Consider the following 6,907-nt stretch of genomic DNA (forward strand, 5'->3'; position numbering starts at 1 on the left):
GTCAGGGTCAACTGGTACTGCTTCCTCTCCTCCTCATCTTCCACAGCAGCAGAACTTCCAAGGCCTTCTTGCTCAGATACCATCCTGTTACATTCCATTTTAGGAGCCTTAATGAAGCTTACAGGAGAGTAGATATTACCTTCCTGGTGTTTTCTCATTTTGCTATCATTGTGATCCAAGAACCCTATCAATTTAAATATTTGTTTTTCTAATTTGTTTAACTAACCTGCTGATAGTTGGTCTTTTAATTCTTCCATATTTGTTTCAGTGTCATTAATGATTCCTTCTGCCATATTGACTGCTAATACACATTCTTTCACTTATCATCCTTGGCATACCTCTCTGCATATTTAACCATATTCTCCTATACAGCTAAGTGGTTCAGTAAATAGAACATTGCATCTGTAGTCAGGAAGACTGGGATCCATTAGCTGCATGACCCTGGGCAAGTCATCAGGATTGACGGCTTAACTCCCTTGGCCTGACCAAACAGATCCTCACAACCTGGTGAACCTTTGGCATTTTGCTCATGCTGCCAAGGCATAAGGATGCCTTTTCCAATGTTGTTCTTGCTGACTTCAGCATCTGATGTGGCTTTCTGACACTGGTCAGCAGTCTTCCTAATGAGCTTAGTGCCAAGACCCTCAAAATGAGGGCAAGCCAGCTTTTGGTTCAAGTGCTTAAACCCAGAAGCATCCTTGGTCAAATACAAAAAGTTGATGTCAATCTTCACAGAAGAAAGTCCACATTTGGCCTTCTCAGAGGCCTCCCACACTCAATGAAGGGCCAAGTTATATTTAATAACGTCATGTTCTATCTGTCTTTTGAACTCCTTCGTAATATACTGGAGCATAGCTTGATCAAAGTCTTCACTAACTAGGAAAGTTTCTCCAGTGGTAGATTCTCTCTCAAATATTTCTTTCTGAATTTCCAGGGGAAATATGTCAAAAGTTCTTCCACCTAAATAATACATGGCAATAATTCTCTTTTCAGATCTAAGTTGTAAGTCAAAGCAGAAATTGTAGATTCCTTTATCACTCAAAGTATATCCTGGCCAAATATTTGCTTAACATCCTTGATGACTCATCTCTGGAAGTAATCTAAATAAGTTAGAGGAACAACTAGGTACTGATTAGTATGAGTAATGAAACCCATGAAGTGGTCACATTATTCAAGTTTTGTTTGCATATTTCCATTGGGCTGGAACTAATTACCATATCATATATACATACATATATATGTATATATATATATATATACACACACATATGTACACACACTATATATATACACATATACTAACATATGTAATGTGTATTTATAACTTCAAATAGTGTAAATTTGAATAATGTAAGCACTTCATGGGATTCATTATTCACACCAATTGAGATCTGACTGTACAATGATAGCAGGATGTTAATAACTTAGGTAGTTGTCTGCAGTCTCCTTCATCTTCATCAACACAAATGTACTCATCTGGCTTTGAAAATATAGCTTTCTATGGGGGCTTCCACCTAAGCAATCACCACTAGAGGCTCAGACAATTCTGAAAAGGACATTGTTCATCTCTTTCTGCACTTCAGGATAATCAGATCGATAGTCAATGAAGACTACAACCGAGGGAGTAGATGTGGCATCTTCAGCATTTACCAACACCTTTGCTTGCTCTCCTTCCATTACTGCCACATAGGAGTTAATTTCACTTAAGCCAATACCAATAACCACCCATTTGATTGTTTCTAACACATAGTCTCACCCTGAAATTATTTTTTTGTTTGTTTTTTGCTTTTAGGCAATTGGGGTTAAGTGACTTGCCCAGGATCACACAGCTAGTAAGTGTCAAGTGCTTGGTCTGAGGCCGGATTTGAACTCAGGTCCTCCTGACTTCAGGGCCAGTGCTCTATCTACTTGGCCACCTAGCTGCCCCACTGAAATTATTTTAAAAGTCTCATGGCTAACACCATTCCAGCAATCCTGTTAGAGGTGAGGTGGGTGCCCATAGCACAGCTAGTACTGAGCATGGGCAGGTGAGCAGATGGGTGCTAGGATGCATGCAGAGTGGCAGTTACAGCTTTTCTCAGCTTTTATAACATTTGCAGCTAAAAGGGATCTTAGAGATGATATAACTCTTCTCTATTTTAATGTATAAGAAACCGAGGCAAAGAGAGGTTAAGTAACTTGCATGACGCCGCAAAAATAAGTAAATAGATTCAGGGTTTGAACTGAGCACATTTGACTCTAAACCCTGTATTCCAGGAAACTTGGGTTTTGAGTCTTTGTTCTGCCACTTATGCTCTATGTAACCTTGGAAAATTACTTTGTCTTTTTTGGTACATATTTCTTCATTTGTTTGTAACACTGTACTTTGGAAAGTATTCCATCCTCTAAGCTCCCTCTGCTCTTTTGGAAGTTATGGAGCTATATCTCACCTAGTCCGTGTCATCTGGGCCTTTCCTTTCTCCACTCTGCCTTCTTTCTTCTTTACATCATATTCTTTTTTACATCATGAATTAGTCACATTGTGTCACAATAATTAGCTCACTTTTAGCTTAGGGGCCATTACCTCAATGTCACTTTCTCCACTATGTTATAGCATTTACATCAGACATAAAAATAGTAATAGGATCATAATAGTTCAGAGCCCCCAGTTAGAAAACTTCCTAACATTGGGACAAAGGTTTGGCTCTCTGTCCAAATTTAAATTATGTGATTTTCCCGTTAATCCCTGGGTTCTTTATATTTGTGGCAAAATCAGGATACAGTAAACTCTTTGGTAAAAGAAAAAAAGCCAAATATATTTTAGTGCCTGTGATGGGATAGGCATGAAGGGAAAAATCTGGAATATAATCTTTCAGTCCTTAAAGAGGTGAGTTGGATCAGTAGCTTCAGTCCAACTCATCTCTTCCAAGTTGAGTACAGAGGCTTGATGAGCCTCTCACCTCTATCTGTCCCTTCTCTGCCATGGCTTAACTTTCTCTTCAGCTTCTCCTCTTGTCTGTTGCCCTCATATTACTTCATCTCAATTCTTTTCAGCTTGGCTTGTTAAGTTCCAGGCGGGCCTAGCAATGCTACATTTCTTACTCCTTCCTCTCAGTCTGCTGTCTTGTAGGCTCTGTGTCTCTTTTTCAACTCCTTGAGTGTTACCTAAATCAGACTTCAAGCTCAACAATAATGATTGTCCAAATCACTCTCAGGACTATGAGGGGAATACCTGTCCCTATGAACTACAGACCTGGAATGCCATTTAATTCTCAGTCTTCTATTATATATAAAATGAGGGTTGTTGTTTGTCCTTCATTCTCAAAGAGGACCAATGATATCAGGAAGGTGATGTCTTGACTTACAATTGAGGCAGGGTTGCACAAAGTCACGAGCCTCACTCTCTTCTCCACAGCCATGTGGCTCCAGTGGCAAGACATAGATCAGGGTGACAGGAGATGGCCCTGGAGGCAGGGGGAGATTTTGGCCTTTTTAAACTAAGGTCTTTCCCAGGTCTCAGTTTGTCTGAGGCAACACCCATTCCTTGATTAAGGCTAGGTAAGAAATGAAGCAAAAAAAAAATGGCCACTTGTACCTATTTAAAAAAAAATCAACCTGGGAGGGTAAGACCCTCAGGGTTTCTGTCCGGAACAGAAATAATTGCTATTTACACTCATCCTGCGCCAACAACACCCAAACAGTGACCAACAGAGGCTTGGGCTGGTACCTATTATTGGCCAGTGAGACCCACAGTGATTTAAATTTAAGGTGTAGTCAAGTGGCTCCATTTGAATCCAAATGGGCTTTATGAAAGCCTGGTTTATTTCAAGAAATTTATATTCCTCTGGGCAGAGCAGCCACATGTAAGTGTATAATTCTCCATGTGGAGGGAAAAAGGAGGGAAGGAAGGAAGGCTAGCAGGGAGGAAGGAATGAAGGAAGGAAGGAAGGAAGGAAGGAAGGAAGGAAGGAAGGAAGGAAGGACGGAAGGAAGGAAAGAAAGAAAAGTGAGAGGGAGGGAGAGAAGGAAGGAAGGAAGGAAGGAAGGAAGGAAGGAAGGAAGGAAGGAAGGAAGGAAGGACGGAAGGAAGGAAAGAAAGAAAAGTGAGAGGGAGGGAGAGAAGGAAGGAAGGAAGGAAGGAAGGAAGGAAGGAAGGAAGGAAGGAAGGAAGGAAAGAAAAGTGAGAGGGAGGGAGAGAAGGAAGGAAGGAAGTTGAAAAAGAAAAATGGAAGGAAGGAAGGAAGGAAGGAAGGAAGGAAGGAAGGAAGGAAGGAAGGAAGGAAGGAAGGAAGGAAGAAGCAGCATTACCTAACTGAAATTGCCCAGTTGGGTCCCCAGTAGGACAGCTACTACTGCTCACAGATTGTTGTTTGTCCTTTGTTCTTGAAGAAGATCAATGACATCAGGTAGGTGATGTCTTGACTTACAAGTGAATTGGATTTAAGTTGATCTTCATGGACTCCTTTAGGTTTTAGAGCTAGAAGGAACCTTTATAAAATCAAAATCACTTCCCTATTGTTTGGGAAAAAATTAGAAGCAGGACTTAATTCTAAAGAGGAATTCCATTTGAAACACTTAAAATGATCTTGAAAATAAATTATACAATTACCACCTTATGGCTAAACAGGCTTGTCTCTGTCCTCAGTTCTTGAGTGTTGGTTGGACAGCTGTATTTGTTTGAGAGTGAATCAGGCTTCTACCATTTCATTGGTGCTAAAGAAATCAAGTCTATTGATTGCTTGTATCAGGATCTGGGAACCTGGGAGTGGGCTTCTAAATAGCAGTAGCCCCAAAGAGCAGCCCCTGGTTTTTAAAATCTGAATGATTGTTCCCGTTAATTCGATAACTGCCGGAAGGAAATCACACTTTCTCATTGTCCTTTTCAAGGCCATTCTTTAATGAATGGTAAATCTGAGGTAGGGGAAGGGGGTGATCTTTGGGTTAGATTTCCCAGAGTAAATGATGAATTGTGAAGGGTTTTATCATCATTTAGCTGGGAGTGTAAAATGATCATGGTGAAAGAGAACTAATGTAGTCTTTATTGCTTCCTGTAGGAACCTGGGAAACACATTATTTCTATTCACAAATGAAAGAGAAAGAGAGAATGAAAAAGTCAAATGGAGGAGTATGACAAAGTCTAGTAGTGAAAATTATAAAATTATAATTGTAGACAACTTGGTCAGATCATTAATTGAAGGAGTAGGGACATAGGACTTGGTATTGTTTTGTTGAGACAAAGGCAATTAGTGTAGTAAAAACAATACCAGGTGTTTTGAATCTGAACTCTGACAGTAACTGTAGGCTCATGGGCAAATCATTTAACCTCCTTAAGCCTCAGTTTCCTTATCTGTAAAATGGGGATGAAAACATTTAAACTACCACTCTCACAATGCTATTTTATGGAAAGTGATTTACAAGTCTGAAAGAACTACATAAATGAGAGCTATGGTATTATTGCTGTTGTTAATTATTATTATTTCTTTATTTGACACTGGGTTTCCCTATTTTGTCCAGGCTGGAAGCACAGTAACTGCTCACAGACCTGACCTCACTGATAATACTCATGGAAGCTTTAACTTGCTCTGGTTCTGTGCAGTGCCAGTTCAGCCTTTCCGCAGGTAGTCTGGTAGATGCCACCACTCCCAACTATTGTATTATTTTAAAATATATTCTTAGCAATTTTCGGTATCATTGAAATTTAGTATTTGAAGAAACCGTTTTTGAGAGGTTCAATGACTTGTTAATGATCATTGGATTAAACGTCAGAGTCAGGATTTGAACTCCTGTTTACTAACTCCAGGTTTAGAGCACTGTCCACTAGACGACATTGCTACCCTCTTCATAGGCTCATAGATTTAGAGCTAGGCTCTTAGATACAATCAAGTCCAACCCTCTCATTTTATAATGAGGAAACTGAGGCCCAGAGAGGTGAAGTGATTTTCCTAAAGTCACACAGGTTGTCAGAGGCAAGGTTTGTACCCAGTTCCTCAGACTCCAAATCCAGTGCTCTTTCCATTATGTTCCACATCTTGTCACTTCCTCATCAATATCTTAAAGATAGGAAATCTGACACCTGAGGAAGGAAATTAGGAAGCTACTATTTTGTGACCTTAAATGGTATTTCACTTGACAACTTTGTCTATCCAAGTATTCAGCCTTGAAAATAAGGATGAGGACAGATTAAATGATTAATAGAATAAGGACTGTGGAAATTATGAATCCTTAATTATTCTTGAATATTAGGTTTTTGTGAGATTTTACTAAGAAACAATAAGAACCAAATTATATCAGAATTTCTAGTACCCTTCATGCCTTATTTCTCACTATAATTAAATTTTTTATTAATGCCAGAAATCCAAGGCATACAGCCCTTAGACAAGGTGGATATGGCATGAAATTTCAAAGAGACTCCAGGGCACTTGAAACAAGTATCTTTAATTTATATCAGAATTAACTTAAATCTTTAGCAGTTTGCAGCATTTTATGTGCTTATCTTCTTGTGGTTTCCAACATTACTGTGGCCACCAATCTCCCTTAAATAGGGGAGAATACTTAAGCCTACAGTAAGAGCTGAGCAGGGTTAGGTCAAATAGCAGCTTCTAGATGTGTGATCACCAAATCCTGAACACATTAAAAGTGCTGGGGATTGAGTTTCCTTAAGTATGGTGCATATGGATGGGGGTAAGGTGGAAGGAGACAGTGAATTGCAAGAATTTTATTTCCCACTGTCATTGGCCTTCATGAAGCCAAGATAAACCAGGAAGAGAAAGGCAACTCAGAAAACCTTTAAGTATTTGTTTGGTGGCAGCATGATGGAGTAGTCAAAGCCAAAACTAGGAACTCTGGTACCTGGTGCACCAGATTGAGATGGCATGGAAGGAGAAGAGCCAGAGAAACCAGGACACCCTAAAGCTACTGCACATTGCCA

General features: G+C 39.6%; 1 pseudogene; it reads right to left on the reverse strand.

The window, feature by feature from the left end:
- Positions 1 to 427: 427 nt before the first annotated feature.
- LOC144456401 (stress-70 protein, mitochondrial pseudogene) lies at positions 428 to 1,677 on the reverse strand (annotated as a pseudogene).
- Between the last annotated feature and the right edge of the window lie 5,230 nt (positions 1,678 to 6,907).

The sequence above is a fragment of the Phascolarctos cinereus genome, unplaced genomic scaffold (assembly GCF_003287225.1).
Source record: "Phascolarctos cinereus isolate Bilbo 61053 unplaced genomic scaffold, phaCin_HiC Scaffold_3;HRSCAF=262, whole genome shotgun sequence".
Taxonomy (NCBI): Eukaryota; Metazoa; Chordata; class Mammalia; order Diprotodontia; family Phascolarctidae; genus Phascolarctos; species Phascolarctos cinereus.